Below are 21,837 nucleotides of genomic sequence, written 5' to 3' on the forward strand. Positions count from 1 at the left end.
CGGCGCGCCCCTCCCTCGGCGGCTGGCGCCTCCCGCCCAGATCCGCCAGGGTCGGCGCCTGCGCCCGGGGCGGGGAGGAGGGAGGGGGGAGGAGAGGGGGCGCACGTGCCGGCCCGGGGCCGCTCGCTCAGCGCCCCGCACCCGCGCGGAGCGGCCCCCGCGCGGTCCCACGAGCCGCTCTGCGCGTGGGCCGTCGACGGTGGGGGTGGGGTGGGCCCCACCCCGGGTGCGGGAGCCGACCCTCTCCCTTCCGGCCCCGCCCCGCCGGCCGCTGCGGGGGTGGGGGGGGGCTCGGGGGGGGGGGCGCGGCGTCGCGGCGGCAGGTGGACGCGAGGGGCCCGGGCAGGTACGGCGTGGCGGTCCCCGGGCCCCAGGCGGCGGGGCGAGGGGTGGCGGGCCCGCGGCGTTGGGAGGCGGCTGCGCAAGCCGCACCCCCATTTCCACTCCGGGGTGGCGGGGCGCGCGCGCGGCACCCCCGGGGCAGTCGCTTGCTCGCGCTGGCTGCGTCTGCGGAAGTTGCGGTGGGGCGTCTGCACGCCCGGGGGCACTTCACCTGACTGGGGGCCCCGCGAGCCCCCTCCCGTTGAGAAGCAATTCAGAAAACTTCCAGCCTAAGAGTAAACTTGCTGCCGAGGGCGACGCCCTACGTCCTGAGTCCTGGCGGAGGGGCCACGGGGCTCTGTGCGATGGGAGACAAAAACATGCCTGCCGACACCAGCCGTTCTTGGAAATGTGTCGTGGCTGTTTACAAAATAGCTTTATTGAGACATAATTTACGCACCGTAAAAATCACCCGTTTTACGTGTACACTTCACAGGTATTTATTGTATTTGCGGTGCAGGCATCACAATCTAATTTTGGAGCGTTTCCACCGTTCCGAAAGGAAACCTCGTGCCCAGTAGCGATCCCTCCCCGCAGCCACTGATTTACTTTCTGTCTCTACAAGTTTGTTCTGGACGCTTCCTGGAAATGGAACAATGCAGTACTCCGCCTTTTGCCTCCGGCTTTTTCCCCTCCTACCATCATGTTTTTGATATTCGTCCAGGTAGTAGCATTTATCAATGCTTCTGTCCTTTTATGTTGGCAGATAATATTCCATTGTGTGCATATACAGTGGTTTGACTTAACCAGTGCATCCATTCATCGTTGTTTGCAGTTTGGGGTTTGGTGAACAGGACTGCCACGTACAAGTCTTTGTGCGCAGGTAGGTTCTAGTTATCTTGAGTAGACAACCCGGAGTGGAATTGTTGGGGCATAGGGAGTTCTTTGACTTTTTGAGAAACTCCCCAAATTGTTAAAGTGGCTGTGGCCAGGTTACATTCCTACCAGCGATGTGGGGGTTTCCATTTCTTCACAGCCTCAACACTTACTGTGTTGTCTGTCTCTTTACTCCCAGCCCTCCAGGCGCCTGGGGCTGGTATCCTTATGGCCTTGACTTGCATTTCCCTTCGTCCGGGAAGGAGGAGAGGTCGGGTGTCTACATGTGTTTCTTGGCCATTTTTGTATCTTTGGAGAAATGTCTATCAAATTGCCGCCCCCCTTTTTTTTTTAACATTTATTTTTGAGACAGAGAGAGACAGAGCATGAACGGGGGAGGGTCAGAGAGAGAGGGAGACACAGAATCTGAAACAGGCTCCAGGCTCTGAGCTGTCAGCACAGAGCCCGACGCGGGGCTCGAACTCACAGACTGCAAGATCATGACCCGAGCTGAAGTTGGCCGCTTAACCGACTGAGCCACCCAGGCGCCCCAAATTGCCCCCTTTTTAATTGGTTTATTCTTTTCTTATTGAGTTGCATGAGTTCTTTATGTATTCTTTGTCTTAAAAAAAAAACACCTTTTTTAATGTTTATTTTTGAGGGAGAGGGAGAGCGTGAGCAGGGGAGGGGCAGAAAAAGAGGGAGACACAGAATCTGAAGCAGGCCCCAGGCTCCGAGCTATTAGCACAGAGCCCGACGCCGGGCTCAAACTCAAGAACCCTGAGATCATGAGCTGAGCAGAAGTCAGACGCCCCTAAGTTCTTTGTCTTTTCGAACACACAAATAAGATCCTACTGCAGAGCAAACAAGGAGGGGAAGTTCATGACGTTGGAGTTCTGTGGTCCAGATTCAAAAGCAGGCTTCTCCATTCACGAGCAGAGATCACGCGGTCTTGGACAGACCTGCCAGGTTGTCATCTCTGGGCTCCGGGGTTTCACTTGCACAGTGGGTATTGCTGCCTAGCTTTTAGGGTTTCTGTGAGGGTTAAATGAGACTGCGAATTTGCACTTCGCAGACCCTACAGGTATCTCTGAAATATTTAGGGAGGGCCTTGGCTTGGAGGTGAGGGTGCCCGCCCTGTTCAGCCCACAGACTTTTCCAGGGATTCCTGGGACAGTGACACCGTAACCCTGATGCGCCCATAAACCTCTCTGTTCGTCCATACCTGCGTCTTCTAATGATCTCAATTACTTGTAGTTGGTTTCAATTTAGTTGCAGCTGACCCACAGCTGGGGACGATTTGGAGGCATTACCATTTTCTTCCGAAATTTAATGTTTTAATTTGTGTTTCTCCTAAAAGTAAAAAAAAAAAAATCCCTTTAAGGTGACTTTGAGCGTCTCCTTACTTGTAGGGAAAAAACCCAGTCTTCAGAGCCATAGACCTGAGGTCCCTCAGTATCGTTTATAATCAGCCTTTTCCGTCCGCCAAATGCGAAAGTAATAGCACAGAATACCGCATTCGTGGGAACGCGCCAGGGAAGTGCGAACGGATGAACACGGCGGCTGCTCTTCACAGGTGGAGTGCTTCGGGGTGTCATCCACCCTGGGGACTATGGCACAGGTGTTTGGATTCCCGCTTGACAGGTTAACCGCACCCAGGGCCCCCGCGCTGGGCTTGGGGCTGCGTGGGAGCCTGGAAGCCGAAAGGCACCTTTCCGAGGTTGTGTGTGTGTGTCGCAGCCTGGCCCTTGCGCCCCGGGGGGTGTGATTTCAGAATTGCTCACGGTCCCGGGAATAGTTTCCTGTTTGCTGCCGTGTAACAGATTACCTCCTTTTTAGTGGCTTAACCCAAGCTACGGCACCGTAGCCCTGCGGTCTGCCACGGGTGGCTGAGCGCAAATCAGGGTGTGCGCGGGGCCCCGTTCTGTCCAGAGGACCCAGGGGAGAACCCAGCTCCTGGCCTCGCCAGTGGCTGCAGGGGCCGGCAGAGTTCTCCCCAGCCTGCTTTGCTTTGCTCTTGCTTCTGCAGTCACATCTTTTTACCGACCCTCTCCTGGTCCCCCAGCACTCTCCAGGGCCCCTCTTGACTGCATTTGGCCCACCGAGAATCTATTTTGAGATCAGCTGATAAGCAACTCCAATTCTGTTTGCCATGTGACCCAACAGATTTGGAGGTGTGATAGTGTGGCTTGTACGAAATGCGGACTTGGTGTTTGTCCTGTTCCTGGCACGGAGCTCGGAAAGCCCTTGGAAGTTCCTGGGGTGAGAGCCACAAAGGTGTCTTTTCTCATGCTAATGAGGTGGCTGGGGAAGCCGCTAGGTGACGGGATGCTGGCCGGTGCCGGGAAGGAACCCAGGGACTGGAGGGTGGGACTGGTAGTTCCTCCAGGGAGGGGAGAGGGTCCATCCATCCCCAGCGGCCAATGAGTTAAGCAACAGAGTGTGTGTCATGAAGCCTCTGCAAAACCCCAAAGGACAGGGTTCAGGGAGCCTCAGGGTTGGTGAACTCGTAGGGATTTGGGGAGAATGGTGCTCCTGGAGGGCACAGACGCTCTGTGCCTTTTTCTACGTGTATGTCTTTTTTTTTTCTTAAAGGTTTTTTTTTTTTAAAGCTTATTTATTTTTGAGAAGGAGACAGAATGGGCAGAGGAGGGGCAGAGAGAGAGGGAGACTGAGGATCCAAAGCGGGCTCCAGGCTCCGTGCGGACAGCAGAGAGCCCAACATGGGGCTCGAACTCACAAACCGTGAGATCACGACCTGAGCCCAAGTCAGACGCTCACCTGCCTGAGCCCCCCCAGGCACCCCTCCAACCTCCATTTCCCTTCTGCGTTTCTTCCACCTGGCTGTTCCAGGCTTCTATCCCTCGAAATAAACCTGTAGTCCAGGAAGGAAAATGGTCCAGGAGTCGCTGTACCAAATGAACTGACTCCAAGGAGGGGGTTATGGGAACCTCCGATCTATAGCTGGTCAGTCCAAAGCACAGGTGACAGTCTAGACTTGGCTGTGACTGGCGTCTGAAGTTGAACTTGGGGGGCTGAGCCCTTAGTCTGTGAGATCTGAGGCTGTCCCTGGAGAGACAGTGCCAGAACTGAGCTGAATTTTGGACACCAAGCTGGGCATCTGGAGAATTGCCTGGTGTCGTGAACCCCATTCCCACCACATTGGAATTTGGACCGGGACCCTTAACACGCTCCAAGGACTAGGACGTTGACCACCCTGGGGCCCTGTTACTCTGCCCGCCACAGGACCTGCTTGGTACTTGTGTGATGGCGAATTGTGCTGGCACCCTCTGACTGTGGCCGGCTCTGCAGGAGAGCCTTCTGGAAGAAACGGCAGTGTGTGAGTTGCTTCCTCTCGCTGACAAGCCGTCCTTCTCTTGCCCCACAGCCTTTGGTCTCCCCTGGTCCTGCGGCACCTGGCTGGAGCTCTGGAGCTCGGAGTCACCCCAGCGTCTCCCTCAAGTGCTGTAACCGTTAGCAGCTGAGTGGAGCGCTTGGGACCCGAGTCTGGCAGGAGGAAGCGGGCATCGCGGCTTATGCAGGGTTCTGCTACTTCTGTTGGAGTCTGGGCTTGGCGAGTGGGACGCTGAGACCCGTGTGTGGCAGGTCCTGGAGCGGCGGTGACTTCGCGGCCTCCGCGGAAGCGTGCGAAGAATGGAGCCTCGGAGGGGCAGGGATCCCTTGGTGGGTCAGCCTGGGGGTCCCCATCCCTAACCCGGGTCCTAGTAACCGACCCCGTGTCTGCTCGGGCCTGGACGCGGGGGCCGGCCAGCGTGTCTCGCCCCCATCGGCGGCGCGCTGCTTTCGCCTGGCGACGTGTCCCCAGCCGCTGCCGCTGCGCAGACCCCCCTCGCTGTGCACCTGTGGTCCTGGCGCCATTGCCTCTTCATTCCCCTCCTTCCTTCCACGCCACCCTCCACCCTCTCCAGACCCACCCGCAGGCGGAGAACACGGTGGGGGGGGGAGGCGGGTGCCGCGGGGCAGCCCCGATTTCCTGGGGCAGAAAGGGGCCTCTCCCCCTTCTCCTGCCCCCACCTCTTGCCACCTCTCCCCCCACCCGCCTCCTCTCCTCCCACCTCTCCCCCACCTCCTCTCTCCCTCCCCCTACCTCCTCTCCCACCTCCCCCACCTCCTCTCCCCCGCCTTCTCTCTCCCTCCCCCACCTCCTTTCCCACCTCCCGCCTCCTCTCCCCCGCCTCCTCTCCCCCCCCGCCTCCTCTCCCCCTGCCTCCTCTCTCCCTCCCCCACCTCCTTCCCCTCCCCCATCTCCGCTCCCCCACCTCTCCCTGCCTCCTCTCCCCCGCCTCCTCTCTCCCTCCCCACCTCCTTCCCCCTCCCCCATCTCCGCTCCCCCACCTCTCCCTGCCTCCTCTTCCCCTGCCTCCTCTCCCCCACCTTCTCTCCCCCCCACCTTCTCTCCCCCCCACCTTCTCTCCCCCTGCCTCCTCTCCCCCCTCCTGCCTCCTCTCCCCCCTCCTGCCTCCTCTCCCCCCCGCCTCCTCTCCCCCCCACCTCCTCTCCCCCCCTGCCTCCTCTCTCCCCCCCCGCCTCCTCTCCCCCTGCTTCCTCTCTCCCTCCCCCTGCCTCCTCTCCCACCTCCCCCACCTCCTCTCCCCTTTCCCCCACCTCCTCTCCTCCACCTTCTCTCTCCCTCCCCGCCTCCTCTCCCCTTGCCTCCTCTCTCCCTCCCCCCACCTCCTTTCCCCCTTCCCCATCTCCTCTCCCCCCACCTCTCCCCCCGCCTCCTCTCCCCCTGCCTCCTCTCCCCCACCTCCCCCCACCTCCTCTCCCCCACCTCCTCTCTCCCTCCCCCCGCCTCCTCTCCCCCACCTCCTCTCCCCCCCACCTTCTCTCCCCCCTGCCTCCTCTCCCCCCTCCTGCCTCCTCTCCCCCCTCCTGCCTCCTCTCCCCCCCACCTCCTCTTCCCCCCCCGCCTCCTCTTCCCCCCCCGCCTCCTCTCTCCCCCCCCCGCCTCCTCTCCCCCCCCGCCTCCTCTCCCCCCGCCTCCTCTCTCCCTCCCCCACCTCCTTCCCCCTCCCCCATCTCCGCTCCCCCCACCTCTCCCTGCCTCCTCTCCCCCCGCCTCCTCTCTCCCTCCCCCACCTCCTTCCCCCTCCCCCATCTCCGCTCCCCCCACCTCTCCCTGCCTCCTCTTCCCCTGCCTCCTCTCCCCCACCTTCTCCCCCCACCTTCTCTCCCCCCTGCCTCCTCTCCCCCCTCCTGCCTCCTCTCCCCCCTCCTGCCTCCTCTCCCCCCCGCCTCCTCTCCCCCCCACCTCCTCTCCCCCCCACCTCCTCTCCCCCCCCGCCTCCTCTCTCCCCCCCGCCTCCTCTCCCCCTGCTTCCTCTCTCCCTCCCCCTGCCTCCTCTCCCACCTCCCCCACCTCCTCTCCCCTTTCCCCCACCTCCTCTCCTCCACCTTCTCTCTCCCTCCCCGCCTCCTCTCCCCCTGCCTCCTCTCTCCCTCCCCCCACCTCCTTTCCCCCTTCCCCATCTCCTCTCCCCCCACCTCTCCCCCCGCCTCCTCTCCCCCTGCCTCCTCTCCCCCACCTCCCCCCCACCTCCTCTCCCCCACCTCCTCTCTCCCTCCCCCCGCCTCCTCTCCCCCACCTCCTCTCCCTCCCTCCTCTCCCCCCTCCTCTCCCTACACTGCCTGAATATTGCCTGCACACCAGCCTTGGGCAGGAGCTGCTCCCTCTGCCGGTCCCATCCCACTGCCCTCCTGCCCTGCACCCCTCCTTTCTCCTCGGCACCTCGGGAGCTCGAACTCAGCCCCCTGCTCCCAGTGTGCCCCCCACCCAGGGCCACGGAAGGCGGTCATGTCCACACGATGCAGTATCACAGGTGTCTGCTGGGGGCTTGCGTGCGATGTCGGTGTTTATTATTCACGAGGCGGGGACTTTTATCACCTGCTCCGACTCCCTAAGTCCCCTAAACTTACACCTCTGTGTACTGTTTCTCCTTAGAATGTCGGAGAAGAGAGACGGAGGTGTGCGTTGGCAACCTTCCCCTGAAACCTTGAGGTGTTCTTCTGTCCACCGCTGCTCGTCCTTGGCCCCCCCTTATGACTTAGCAGCCTGCAGTCACCTGATGTCACCAGGGCCGAAAGACACTTTAGAAACGCAGACGTGCCGGTGAGGAGGCTCATCGGCTCCCCACCCCCCCCCACCCCCCCGTCTGCCTTGGACATGGCCAGTTTGGGCCCAGAAAGTTCTGTGCCTTGCACGCTTCCCCTTCCCGCCCCACGTGACCCTGGGTGGGGGTCACCCTGCCTGCTGCTCTGGATGGAGGGGGCTCGCCAGGGTGTAAAGTGCCTGCCCCCCGGTCCCAGGAAGGGGTGGGTTTCAGCCAAAAAGCTGCACCGTATGATTTTGAAACGAACCGGTTCGGTCAGTTGGCTGTGCACTTGGAGACTAGAACACGAACAGCGGAGTCTGACCCCAGGAATCGTACTGTCTGGGGAGGCAGGCGACAGCCTGAAAATCTCGGAGCGCCATCCCTGCCTGAAATGGTGCATCGGAAGGACAGACGGTGGAAAACGAAGCGTAATTTACTGACTTAAGCTGCCCCTGGCCTTTTGCGGGGTGTTTGTATTTTGTACATTCTGCAGGATAACGAGCCTGAGACGCAGCACGCTTAAAGATGGTGACCTAGCTCTCGCACTGCAGCTTAGTCCGGGACGACAGAGGAGAGCAGCTAACCTCTGGGGGCCCGCCGCAGGCCACGCATCTCTCAGGGATTTGCCGGCCTGCGCGCCTCCTCGCCAAGCAGTGGAAGTCACGCTGCCTGCCCGGTTGTACTTGACTCCTTCTGCGCCACCCGCTCTGTTTTAATTATCAGGAATGCTCCAGGAAGTCGCCTGAATGCTGCAACAGCGTGGTTCTGTCACGTTCTTAGAACAACCCTGGGCGGCGGGTGGCGACTCCCTCTTGGGGACGAAGAAGCTGGAGGTTGGATCCCTCGGCCAACAATTGAATGCACGTCCCCCGTCGCCGCCAGGCACCAAAGCACGTGACCGATGAGCTATGTAAGTAACCTGTCATAGCAAAGGGTGGGCCTATCAAGTTATGTGACCGAGAAGACAACTGGTATTGGTGCGCTGAGTGGGTCAGAATTAATGACTTCGTAACCCGTGAAATCTTGGTCACAGGGGCGGGCTGGGGGATTCTTGACGCCTGATGGGGCACTGGGGCTGTCCCCTCCGTTCCTGGCGGGCTGGTGCCACCTGTCACTTGAAATGAAACGGGACAGGAGCTCCTGTGGTGTCTGGGCAGGGGCTCTGCTGCCTCCCCCCAGTGCTCCTTATCCCCTGTGCCCATGCTCCTTGTCCCCTCTCTCAATGCTCCTCGTCCCCTGTCCCCAGTGCTCCATTAACTGGGGTTTCCTGGCCTTGCCGTCCCACATGGTGGCAGAGGGGACCTGTGGTCCTTGTCCCCTCACAGGAGGGCAGTAGCCTCCCCCACAGTGCTTTCTGTCAACTTACAAACTCAGTGCAGCCCCAGAGAGGAGGAAACACTTGAGCTAAAGAAGTAGGATTTTATAACTAAAAAAACTTTTTTTTTAATTTCTTTCCACATCCACCATGGGTCTCGAACTCACAACCCTGAAGTCAAGAGTCACACGCTCCTCCGACTGAGCCAGCTGGGCGCCCTGAAGAAGTAGGGTTTTAAGGAGAAGTTTCTGGGGCTTTTTTTTGATGGTTTTTTTTTTTTTTTTTTTTTCTTTGAGAGAAAGACAGAGGCAGAGTATGAGCAGGGGACGGGCAGAGAGAGGGAGACACAGAACCGAAGCAGGCTCCAGGCTCCAGGCTCCAGGCTCCGAGCTGTCAGCACAGAGCCTGACCCAGGGCTCGAATCCACAGACCACAAGATCATGACCTGAGCCGAAGTTGGCCGCGCAACTGACCGAGCCCCCCAGGCGCCCCTTGAGAAGTTTCTGACTGTAGCCCCCCTGCCCGATCAGGAGCTGTGAAGTGAGAGAGACTCACCGTTTGTAGGTGAACGGACCAGCGGCACACTTTCCAGGTGCTGGCAGAACATGGAAAGCTTCAGTCGGGGATAAAAGGCAATTAATTGCTCACAGCAGGAACAGCACCGGCCTTTTCGTTTTCTTCCTAGCGTTCACTGCATTAACCTTTTTATTTTTTATTTTATTTTGTTGTCTTTAATTTTATTTTTTATTTTTGTTAATTTACATCCAAATTAGCATAGAGTGCAACAATGTTTTCAGGAGTAGATTCCTTAATTCTTACCCATTTAGCCCATCCCCCCTCCCACCACCCTTCCCGCAACCCTCAGTTTGATCTCCGTATTTATGAGTCTCTTCTGTTTTGTCCCCCTCCCTGTTTTTATATTCTTTTTGCTTCCCTTCTCTTACGTTCCTCTGTTTTGTTTCTTAAAGTCCTCCTATGAGTGAAGTCCTATGATTTTTGTCTTTCTCTGACTAATTTCACTTAGCTAATTTCACTAATAATAGCCTCCAGTTCCATCCACGTAGCTGCAAATGGCAAGATTTCGTTCTTTTTGATTGCCGAGTAATACTCCCTTGTATATATAGACCACATCTTCTTTATCCACTCATCCATCGAGGGACATTTGGGCTCTTTCCGTCCTTTGGCTGTTGTCGACAGCGCTGCTGTAAACGTGGGGGTGCGTGTGTCCCTTCGAAACAGCCCACCTGTATCCCGTGGAGAAACGCCTAGCAGGGCAATTGCTGGGTCGTGGGGTAGTTCTATTTTTAGTTTTTTGAGGAACCTCCATCGTGTTTTCCGGAGTGGCTGCACCAGCTTGCATTCCCAAATTAACCTTTCTTTTTAAAACTGAGATCTACCTCACGTCCATAGAAGCCACGGCTCAAGATGTACAATTCAGGGGGCACCTGGGTGACTCTGTCGGTTAAGCGTCCGTCTCTTGATTTTGGTTCAGATCGTGATCTCAGGGTCATGGGATCGAGCCCCGCGTCGGGCTCTCTGCTGACCGTGTGGAGTTTGCTTCGGATTCTCTGTCTCTCAAAATAAATGACCCTTTAAAAAATGTACAATTCAGTGGTTTCGAGTACATTCACGAGGATGTGCAACCAGTACCACTAATTCCAGGAAATTTTCGTCACCTCATATAGACCCTGAGTCCTCCCCCCCCTTCCTTCTCTTCCCCGCCTCTGGCAGCCGCTAATGTCCCAGTCCGTGTGGATTCACCTATCCCAGAATTTCCTGTAAGTGAAATCCGACAACATGTGGCCTTCTCTGTTTTCTTTCCCTTAGTGTAATGTTCTCAGGGCTCGTCTGCATCCCCGTGTCTCAGGGCTTGGTTCCTTTCTATGGCCGAACCATACTCTGTGGGCGTGTTACGGTGTGTCCATTCACCGTTTCGTGGACATTTGCGTTACTGGCAGTTTTTTGGCTGTCACGAATCAGCTGTGAGCGTCGGTGTGCAGGCGTGTGTGTGGACACGTCCCGGCTGTCCTGGGTGTGCGCCTAGGTCACGTGACAACTCCAGGCCACGCGGTCTCCGGCGGCTGCCCTGCCTTAAGCTCTACACCCGCAGTGTGGACGGCTCCCGTCCTCCAAGTTCCTCGCCAAGATCTCTTGTCTGTCTTCCGATTCCAGCCACCTAGTGGGGCAGAAGTGGCAGCTCGTTAGGGTTGCCTCCAGCATTTCCTTAATAATTAAGGAGCATCTCTCCATGTGCTTATTGGCTGTCTGCGAATCTTCTTTGGACGAATATCTGCTCGGATTCTTTGTCCATGTTTGACCCGGCTCATCTGTCTTCTTATCGCTGACTTGCAAGCGTTTTTGTACATTCTGGATACAAATTTCTGCAAATACTCCTGTCAGGTCACGGTCTGTAGCGCCCTTTGGTACACAGGAGTGTTTAATTTTGGTGAATTCCAATTTTTTATAAAGTTTATTTAGAGAGCACATGTGCACGTGTGAGCCAGGGAGAAGCAGAGAGAGGGGGAGAGAGAGAATCCCAAGCAGGCTCCGCGCTGTCAGCACAGAGCCTGACATGGGGCTCGATCCCACACTGCAAGGTCATGACCGGAGCCAAAGTCCAGAGTCCAACACTTAACCGACTGAACCACCCAGGTGCCCCTTGAGGGATTCTGATTTCTTCTTCCTCGTTTGCTCATGCTTTAGGCATCCTATCTAAGAATCTGTTGCCTTATCCAAGATCAGGAAGATTTATACTTCTGTCTTTTTTTTTTTTAATTTTTTTTTAACGTTTATTTATTTTTGAGACAGAGAGCATGAACGGGGGAGGGTCAGAGAGAGAGGGAGACACAGAATCTGAAACAGGCTCCGGGCTCTGAGCTGTCAGCACAGAGCCCGACGCGGGGCTCGAACTCACGGACCGCGAGATCATGACCTGAGCCGAAGTCGGCCGCCTAACCGACTGAGCCACCCAGGCGCCCCACTTCTGTCTTCTTCTAAGAGTTTTATAGTTTTAGTTGTTACATTTAGGTCTGTGATCTTTTTGAACGTGTTCTTGTTGTGTGAGGTCGGGGTCAGCCTCTTTCTTCACGTGGACATCCGGCTGTCCCCATCTTTGTCCGTTGAATCCTCGTGGCACGCTGGTTAAAACTCCGTTGATTTCTGGGCCGTGGCTCTCCCGCATCGGTCATGACGTCTGTCTTTGTGCCGTCTCTGCGTCTGCCAACTCCAGCCCCATCGTGAGCGTTGAAATCCATCACCCGCTTGCTCTGTTAACCACTGGTGTGCTTTCTACTTTCAAACTTTTTTTAAGTTGGTTTATCTTGAGAGAGAGACCACACAAGCAGAGGAGGGGCAGAGGGAAGGAGAGCAAGAGTCCCAAGCAGGCTCCACGCTATGAGCAGAGCCCGACGTGGGGCTCAAACCCGTGAGCTGGGAGATCGTGACCGGAGCCAGGGTCGGACACTCAACCGACTGAGCCGCCCAGGCGCCCGTACCCTCCCTTCACTAGTTTTCTGAGTTTCTGGCTGAGAATACAGGTCACCTACACGATGCCAAGTGGACTAAAAACCTTCAAGCGCTGCTCTTTCCTACGTGGTTCCGTCTGAAATGCCATTCTCCAGAGAGGAACCAAGCCCTTCTCACGGAAGGTTCTAGGCCTGAGCTGTTATGCCAGACAACTAGAGAGCTTCGGGCTTCGGTGGGAAGGACGGGGAGGTTGTATTAGGGGCGGGGTGCTTGCTCCCTGGGGCTGTATGCCAGTGCGTTTGCACGTGAGGCGGCGTGGTGTTTGAGGCCTGGTGGCAGGAGGGTGCACGTGAACATGGCCGCCCATGAGAATCACTGAAGCTGAGGCGGTAACTAGGGTTTGTCGCCCAATTTCCCGTACGTGTTTGAAAGTTTCCAAATAAAGTCAGGAGACACGCCATCTAGCACAGGGGAGGCCCCCCGGGCTGAAGATGGGACACTTTGAGCACCAGAACTACAAATGACTGCATTTGGTTGAAACTCACTGATGGCAGGGCCCCGGGGTGGCTCAGTCAGTCGAGTGGCCAACTCTCGATTCCAGCTGAGGTGAGGATCTCACGTTTCATGAGATCGAGCCCCGTGTTGGGCACAGAGCCTGCTTGGGATTCTCTCTCCCCCTCTCTCTGCCTTTCTCTCAAATAACATTAAAAAAAAAAAAAAAAAAAGGAACCACAACTCCCTGATGGTAGCAAAGCAATCATTTGTAATGACAGCTAAAGAAAGGAGAAGGAAATAAAATTCACTGGACAAAATTGAAAGTGGGAAGACAATGATTCGTTAACATAAAACTTGGTCGTTAAAGGGAGTGAATAAGTACTCTGCTTTTCCAGCACAGTTGCTGTTTGTTTGTTTTTTTTAACGTTCACTTATTTTTGAGACAGAGAGGGACTGAGCGCGAGCAGGGGAGGGGCAGAGAGAGAGGGAGACACAGAATCCGAAGCGGGTTCCAGGCTCCGAGCTGTCGGCACAGAGCCTGACACGGGGCTCGGGCTCATGAACATCGAGATCGTGACCTGAGCTGATGTCAGGGGCGCAACCGGCTGAGCCACCCAGGCGCCCCTGCTTGGCTCAGATGTCGATGGCCGTTTTATGATGGAGGGAGCAGGCCATCACCATCTACGCTTGCTGATTGCTTCAGCATCGCTAAAAGTGAGACGAGCGGATGTAAGCTCCCTTCAATGTTGTTGAAGATCACACCATCTCTAAAGTATTCTAGCCAAGAATAGCCCGTATCTAAAACTCAGTTGTGAATTTCCAGTCTGAAGGAGAGACGGGGTTCGTGCGGCCCCTGCCACAGCACCCCTGTCTAAGGACGGCCGACCTGCCTCCAAACACAAGGGCGTGGGGGGCTGAGAGGTCTGGTGCAGACCTATGTAGACCTAAGAGAAATGACAACGAGTAGACGTTTGGACAAGACCATGAAAAGGTATTTCCGAAACACTTGGTGAAATTTGCCCGTTATTTGATAATAAAAAGTTATCCTTAATTTTTTTAGTTTGGTAACGGCATTCTATTTACATAAGAAAATGCCCTTTTTTGAGATGTACACACGCTGTTTGGGGGAGAGGATGTAAAACTTCGGCAAGTGGGGGGGGGCGGGTGGGGGAAACCATTCCGGCAAGATGTCGATGGTTCTTGAGACGTGGGAATGGGCTCCTGGGGGCTCATCGTGCTCTCTTTCTCCGTGTCTGCGGAATGTTTTGTCACGAAGAGTTCAGCATCCGCAGAATCCGAACACTGTCATGCCCCCTGCTGCCTCACGCTGTCCCACGTCACCATCATCCCACCTGGGTCGCCACGGCCTCCTCGTGTTTCTCTTCTGCCTTGATCCCCACAGCCGCAGCGACCCCATGTCGGGAGGTGGGTCCTAGGTCTTTACTCCGCTGCCTCCCTCTTGTTAGGAAGAGCCGAGCCCCCTGGGCCCCCGCCTGAGCCGTCTCCTGCAGCCCTGAGCCTGCGCCTCCTTCCCATCCCTTGCTCTGTGTCAGCCTCCCTGGCCTCCTTGCCCCAGGGCCTTTGCACTTGCTGCCCCTCCCTTCCCCACTTGACCATGCTCTTTACGCTCTTTGTTCAGTTGTCAGTCTCTCAAAGGGCCTGGCTGGCCACGCTGCCGAGCCCTCCCGTCCCTTCCCTCCCATCCCCTCTCTGACTTTGTGTGTTTCACTTACAGACTCACCAGGCGCGCTACTCACCCGTCCTGTTGATTGTCTTCCCCAGAGAAGAGAAGCCCTGGGAGAGAGGGGTTTATGCGCTCTGTTCACGGCACCTGAAGTGTTGGGCGAGGCAGAGGGTGTTAGGTATCAGTGTGGGGACAGCAGGCACCAGTGTGCCTCCACCTGCTGTCCAGGGAGCAGGTGAATTGAGGCAGGCAAGAGGAGTGATGTGTCCAAGGCCTTGAGAAGCTGGGAGAGGCGGCGTCCAGAGCAAGGACAGGTCTTCCCGGTGGGGGTGCATCCCGGGGTGCAGGGAGATGACCGATGTGGGGCTGGCCGCGTGCAGAGTTCTCTTCTGATTCATCTCTGTTTCCAGTGAAATCGGAACCCGGGTGGCCAGCTGGGCGGGAGCAGCAGAGCCCGGGAGGGTCCCGGCGGTGCAGGGCGCGGGCTAGGAAGGCATCTGGGGACGGCGTGGCCACTGGCGAGGCAGGGACACAGGCTGTGGGGACGCTGGCAGTCCCTCATCTGTGTGTGTCACACTCATAACCACACGTCTGTGTCCGCGCGCGCGCACACACACACACACACACACACACACACACAAACCTAGGTTGTACGGGACAAAATGGCTGGTGTTACCAAACACGTCTGTTCAGTTTTGCGTGGTTCAAACTAGTATTTTCCCAGTTTTTTCTGCTGTCACCAGAGCTTCAGGGAACTGGCTTGAATGTGTCCACATGCACACATGTGAGTGTCTCCAGGACACGTGCCGGGTGTGGGATCAGGGCCACTCGGTCCACACGCCCCCAGCGGCCTCAGCAGCTCCTCTGTTGTCTGGCTGCGTTCTGATGGCGTGGACGGACTTCCCGTGAAGGTCACGGCATAACCTCCACCTGTTTGGTGTGAAGTCGGTGGTCTGTAAATGCTGGGGCCTGACTTAGTAGCAGACTGGAGATCCCTTAAGTGGTATTTTTGGTAGTGATTGATTGAAAAGAATATATCATTAAGCGAAATAGGTTACGAAGTGGAAAGTACGTATATTTTAAACTTCGTTTTGTATTTTCTATGTTTCTGTAATAAACATTCAGTGCTTTTATAACAAAAACATCTTATTTTTAAATAACTTTTTATGTTTACTTATTTATTTTGAGAGAGTGCATGAGAGCCTGAGCACAGGGTGGGGCGGGGGGGCAGAGATGGAGGGTGGAGAGAGAATCCCAAGCAGGTTCTGCACGGTCAGCACAGAGCCTGACTCGGGGCTCGAACTCATGAACCGTGAGATCGTGACCTGAGATCAAGAGTCGGATGCTTAACTGACTGAGCCACCCTGGCGCCCCGTAACTAAAAAATTCTAATAAGTTATTTTCATTATTTAAAATGAGGTGCAGGGGCGCCTGGGTGGCGCAGTCAGTTAAGCGTCCAACTTCAGCCAGGTCACGATCTCGCGGTCCGTGAGTTCGAGCCCCGCGTCAGGCTCTGGGCTGATGGCTCAGAGCCTGGAGCCTGTTTCCGATTCTGTGTCTCCCTCTCTCTCTGCCCCTCCCCCGTTCATGCTCTGTCTCTCTCTGTCCCAAAGATAAATAAACGTTGAAAATAAATAAATAAATAAAATAAAAAATAAAATGAGGTGCAAAAGATTGCGTAGGAGACAGGAGGCAATTTTAGCTCCAGTGTACCGAGACTCCTGTCAAGTCTACACTAGAAATTTTTTAAAATAAAGTACGGGGCCGAAAAAAATCTCACCATTGGGGCCTGCCTTCAGATTCTAGGAGTTCTAATGACAACAGTCGCCGTGCACAGCACCTGCGGATGGGCGACCTTGGTGATGACCCTGGCCGAAGTTCGCAGGTGGAAAGACAGTGGGGTCAGAGGGCGTGTGCAGTGGGGGTGGTTCCTCTCTCCTCCCACCCTCAAGCACACTTCCTGGAAACCGGTGTTTCTGAATCTGCACGATCCCGTGGAACAGTAGTGTTTGACCTCGGCTGGTATTAAAACCCCCTGGGGAGCTCTTAAAAAACACTGATGCTGTAAGACCAGCCCCAGAGATTCTTGCTGTGTCCCTCTGGGACGGGCCAGGCATTGCATTGGTGGTTTAAAAAGGAAAGAAAAAGCGACTCTCGGCTGAACGCACGATCAGAGTGAGAGCCAAGGCTTCACGACACGGGCTGCCCGGCTCTTTCCGTAAGGGGTCAGAGGTCAGATGGTGGCCGCTCTGTGCTCTGCCGGCACATCCTCTCCTCTGCCGCGTGGAAGCGGCTGTAAGTGCGGGAACGCGTGCGGCTCTGTTCCAATAAGACTTCAGTTACAGAAAGCTGGTGGGTCGGATTTGGCTCAAGGCTGTGGTTTCCTGACACTTGCTGTAGAAGATGTAAAAATGTTAGTTTCCTATTTCACTTACTAATGGTAAAATCTGAAGAAAAGAACGCTGTGGTTTTGTGTGATACAATGAAAAGAGCGTAGGATTTGGAGTTAGAAGCCCTGGGTTCAAATTCTGCTCTAAATTTGCTGTGTGGCCTGAGGGAAGTCACTTATCCTCTCCAGTCCTTGTGCTTCAGAGAAAGGACAGTAATAACGTACCGTGCAGCATGATTGTAAAGTCAAGTGCGATAAGGTACGTGAACACGTTTCACACGTTGTAAATGCTGGGCACACGTGCTTGGTGCTCCTCATCTTAAAAATTCGTGTGTAATAACTGTTAAATATTTAAAACTGAAGCAAATGAGAAACGTTGAATTTAAATGTAATATAAGCATGCAGACTGAGAAAAATCAGTTTTAGATTATCCGTTTCTCTTCCTTAAGCCAGCAGAGTGATTTTAGGTGGGTAAGAGCTGCTTTTAAAAGAAGGTGGTTGATAGGGCGTCTGGGTGGCTCAGTCGGTGAAGCATCTGACTTGGGCTCAGGTCATGATCTCGCGGTTTGTGAGTTCCAGCCCTGCATCGAGCTCTGTGCTGACAGCTCAGAGCCTGGAACCTGCCTCAGATTCTGTATCTCCCTCTCTCTCTGCCCCTCCTCTGCTCGTGCTCTGTCTCCCTCTGTCTGTCAAGAATAAATAAATAGGGGCGCGTGGATGGCTCAGTCAGTTGAGCCTCTGACTTCAGCTCAGGTCATGATCTTGCACTCTGTGAGTTCAAGCCCCATGTCGGGCTCTGTGCTGACAGCTCAGAGCCTGGAGCCTGCTTCAGATTCTGTGTCTCTCTGCCTCTCGTTTTCTCTCTCTCTCTCTCTCTCTCTCTCTCTCTCAAAAATAAATAAACCTTAAATTAAAGAAAAAAGAATAAATGTAAAAAAAAATTTAAAGAAAAATACTAAAAATAGAAATACCATGGGATGCCTGGGTGGCTCAGTCAGTTAAGTGTCCGACTTCGGCTCAGGTCATGACCTCATGGTTCGTGGGTTCGAGCCCCGCGTTGAGCTCTGTGCTGACAGCTTGGAGTCTGGATCCTGCTTCGGATTCTGTGTCTCCCCTCTCTCTGCCCTTCCCCCACTCATGTTCTCTCTCTCAAAAATAAATAAACATTAAAAATAAAATAAAAAGATGGTATAAATATACATTTTTCCAAAATGAAATTTTGTGGGGAAAGATTCATCTTCATCATGGTGAGGAGATGGGTACCGGGCGGGTCGGAAGCTACAGGAGGTGGAGGTGGAGGGCGCTGGTCAGAGTGGAGAGGAGGTCCGGGAAAAGCCAAACCATGGGCGGCGGAGCTCCCCGGCCTTGGGGAAGAAGGGCCGGAGCCAGAGGGGGCAGGAGGGGCCCAGGGACACAAGGGGGCAGGAGGGGGCAGGAGGGGTCCCGGGGGCCCTGGGGATGGAGGCCAGGCCACATCCGGGGCAGTGGGGCAAGGGGGTGGGGGGTATGCAGCCTGGCCCAGAAGCAGCCTCCTCTTCCCCTGCGCCGCCTGTGTGTGTCCCCCGCTGGGCCCTGAGGCCCAGGTGCCGGGCCGCCTGTGCGGCATCACTCGGCATAAGGCTCGCGTGTGTGCGGGACGCAGACGAGACCAGACCGCGGTGGCCTTGCAGCCTAGAGATGAGAGGGACCTAGCCTGCGTTCCTCATCCGTTCAAAAGCCACTTCCTCCTGGGAGCCTGTCTGGACCACCTCCTTTCCCTCCAGTTCTGGGTCTGACCCATTGCCCTGCGGTGGCCTCTGACCCTGTCCCGCCTGCGGCCCCCTGGGCACTGAGCTCCAGCCGAAGGCCAGGCTCGTGTCTGGACCCCCAGCACCTTGCACAGAGCCTGCGCCCTGCACGGTTTTGTTGTGTGTGCGTTCAGGTGATGGCAGATCAGCCGGTGGGCGACCTGAGACCTGGGGAACTGCTTGTGAGATTTGTCGTTTCCTCCTTCATCCCTGTGGCGGAGGGAGGCTCGGTCCCTGCGGAAGAGGCCTGTGTCCTCATGAGAGGCACCTCTCGGAAGCCTGGGCCACGACCGCGCTTCTGTTCTGTTGGACAGAACTGTAACTCCTGGCCTTAAGTCGAGGAGGCTGGGAAACGTGGCTTTAAAATCGGGCACGCGGTTGCGGAACCCGAGGCCTGTCTGCAGGGCAGGGGCGAGTGGGGCGGGGCGGCCGGAGGTGGGAGCAGAGGGTGGGTGGGAAGCCGCACAAGAGGACTTCAAACTGCAAGTCTCCCTTTCTCCCGAAGCCTGGCCCCGTGGGTTGTCCCTGTGTCACGCCCCTGCTCGCTGGTGACTTCGGCATCTGGCTCACTGTCGCCCTCTCCTGTAGTCACTCAAATTCGGCGTCTGTGTGGATGACCCGTCCTCCAGCCCCTCGTTTCCTAGACCACTGCCCCCTTCACAGTCCTGCCCTCCCCTGGCTGTGGCTCGGCCCAGTGCCCCCCACCCCCCACCCCACCGTGCTTTCCTTCTGTGGGAGTGGTTCTCAGACTTGAGCAGCAGGAGACACAGCCTAGGGGCTGAGTCTGGGCCGCAGAGACGCGGGCCCTGTGTCCAGGCCTGAGGACCTGCCCCAGGGCCAGGTGGGCCCGCATTTGGAGAGGCCAGGGCTCTACACCCCCAGTCCAGCGATGGGGCACGTCAGGCCCTGGATCCGCTTACCCCCACCGCTCCTTCCCTGTTCGACACTCTCCACCCTTCACTCCCTTCGTGGCTTGGATGCCTTAGTTCAAAGGCCCTTACCTCCTTTAACCCCCTGGGGCTGATCCTGCAGACCCCACTCCCAGCTGAACCTGGCTCTCTTGCTCTTCCAGATGGACCTGGCTTGGCCTCGGAGGGTCTCAGGGGAGGGTCTCAGGGGAGGGTCTCAGGGGAGGGTCCCAGGGGAGGGTCTCAGGGGAGGGTCCCAGGGGAGGGTCTCAGGGGAGGGTCTCAGGGGAGGGTCCCAGGGGAGGGTCTCAGGGGAGGGTCCCAGGGGAGGGTCCCAGGGGAGGGTCCCAGGGGAGGGTCTCAGGGGAGGGTCCCAGGGGAGGGTCCCAGGGGAGGGTCTCAGGGGAGGGTCCCAGGGGAGGGTCCCAGGGGAGGGTCCCAGGGGAGGGTCCCAGGGGAGGGTCTCAGGGGAGGGTCCCAGGGGAGGGTCCCAGGGGAGGGTCTCAGGGTGCTCACCGAGGTCTCCCTGCTCTGGTTCTGTTGGAGCTGATCGTGTCCCTGTCCGGGCTCCCTGTCCCCTCCTACAGCGCCCTCCCCTGCGGGACCTCTCCGGACCCGCAGCTCAGGGCTCAGGGCCTGAGGGGGGCCCCTACGCGTCTGGGGCTTTTCTGGGGCTCCTTCCTGTCCGGTACCCCGTCCCACAATTCCTGGCACCCACGCTCCTACCTGTGTTTCTTCTGCCCAGAGAGACGCCCGCTAACTGCCCTCTCTGCTTCCCTTTTCCATGCTTTTCCACGCTTGCCCCGGCAGCAGGCCGGAGCAAAGGTGGTGCCCACCTAGCACACTTTCCTTCCCTCGGACAGACTGCCCTCTTCTGCCCACAGCTGCCAGCGTGGGCCAGAGACGGTCAGTTCTTATATTCTGTCCAAGTCTGGAGTTGTTTGGGTGGAACAGTGAGGCCTGTCATGCTAGAGTCGGGCACCAGGAACGAGTGTCACGGGCTGGCGTGGCTTCCGTGGGGATGACGTGGTTTCCCAGGACCACTCCAGCTACCTCGACATTAGAAATAAGTAGTCAAAAGAGGAACGCAAATATCTGTACATTTGGAAATTTAGAGAAAACCTCCCCAAGTCAACAGCACGAGTGACAGAAGAAATCCTAACAGAAATTTAAAAATAAATTAGAGCTGAACAGGAATACTTAGCGTCAGAAGTTGCGGGGTGCGGTGAAGCAGGACACGCCCAGCACTGAGCGCTTCATGTGGAAAGAAGGCAGGTTGAAAATTCAGAAGCTAAGAGTTGATTGGAGAAGTAGATAAAAGGGAAATAAACCCGAGTAGGGAGCAGGCAAAAATTTTAAAATCGTTTGCTTTTAATTTAAAATTTTGTAAACAAAGCTGTAGTTTTATGCCAGTCGTAGCCCCATAAAACCAGGGGTGGGGGGTGGGGCACATAAAAACCAAGCTGCAGTAGGGGTGTCAGTAAAGCCAAGATGTCATTCTTTAAAGAAATGAGTGAAATATTAAAAAAAAAAAATAGCATGATTAATCGAGAAAAGAGGAGAAGGTCAATAAGTTAGTGATGAAAAAGAGATCATAACTATAGATCCAGCAGGAACTAAAATGTAAGATGCTGTAATTTTAAAACTTAGAATAGACATACTTCTTTAAAAAATTTTTTTAATGTGTTATTTATTTTAGAGAGAGAGAGAGACAGAGGGAGAGGAACAGAGAGAGAGGGAGACACTGAATCCAAAGCGGGCTCCAGGCTCCGAGCTGTCAGCACAGAGCCCGACGCGGGGCTCGAACTCATGGACGGTGAGCTCATGACCTGAGCCGAAGTCGGACGCTCAACCGACGGAGCCCCCCAGGCACCCCAGAAATAGACATACTTCTGAAAGTACCGTTTTTAAAACTAACAGAAGGACCCTGATGGTCTGCAAAGTAGTTGAATCCTACCTACGTTATCATCTCACGAAGAAAACTCAGGTCAGTTGTTTTACGGGCAAATTTACCAAATTTTCAAGGGACAGGAAATTCCAGTATTACAAAACTTCTTCCAGAGAATAAAATAGAGACACTCCCCGACTCATTCTGTGAGGCCAGGATGATAACCCCGAAACCAGACCAGACAGGATAGCATCAGAAAGAAACATTGTCGGCAAGTTTCACTCATGAATACACAGGCAACGTCTCTCAACACATCGTTGGCCAAATGATCACAGTCAGAATTGGCTAATGAAGGTAGTGTATCATGACAAGTGGTTTCTCCCCCCCACCAAATGCAGAAGTAGTTTACTATTAAGGAAACCATAAATGTTTTTCACTAACAGATGGAAGAATGACAGCTATGGGAGGGGGAGGGGGAGAGAGAGGGAGAGAGAATCCCAAGCCGGCCCCACGCTGACAGCACAGAGCTTGATGCAAGGCTCAGACTCAGGAACAGCGAGATCGTGACCTGAGTCGGAGTCGGAAGCTAACCG

At 55.8% G+C, this 21,837-nt stretch overlaps 2 long non-coding RNA genes across 4 annotated transcripts in view; both read left to right on the plus strand.

Moving 5' to 3' along the window:
* The first annotated feature begins 292 nt into the window (after window positions 1–292).
* On the plus strand, window positions 293–7,347 carry LOC106987269 (uncharacterized). 3 transcript variants are annotated; one of them, XR_008293165.1, is made up of 4 exons: window positions 293–346; window positions 1,088–1,204; window positions 4,586–4,881; window positions 7,163–7,347. It is a non-coding gene; the product is annotated as an uncharacterized LOC106987269 (long non-coding RNA). The 3 variants fall into 3 exon arrangements; XR_008293164.1 differs by lacking the exon at window positions 293–346 and adding an exon at window positions 1,397–1,468 and having other exon boundaries at window positions 359–1,204; window positions 2,610–4,881; XR_003416915.2 differs by lacking the exon at window positions 4,586–4,881.
* Window positions 7,348–7,980: 633 nt separating this feature from the next.
* The window catches only part of LOC128312997 (uncharacterized), a 30,908-nt gene continuing 17,051 nt past the window's right edge, over window positions 7,981–21,837 (plus strand). The window contains exons 1-2 of the long non-coding RNA XR_008293060.1: window positions 7,981–8,227; window positions 21,056–21,343. This is a non-coding gene — a long non-coding RNA (uncharacterized LOC128312997). The remainder of the gene's footprint in view (window positions 8,228–21,055; window positions 21,344–21,837) is intronic.

This window comes from Acinonyx jubatus, chromosome E4, assembly GCF_027475565.1.
Source record: "Acinonyx jubatus isolate Ajub_Pintada_27869175 chromosome E4, VMU_Ajub_asm_v1.0, whole genome shotgun sequence".
Lineage (NCBI taxonomy): Eukaryota > Metazoa > Chordata > Mammalia > Carnivora > Felidae > Acinonyx > Acinonyx jubatus.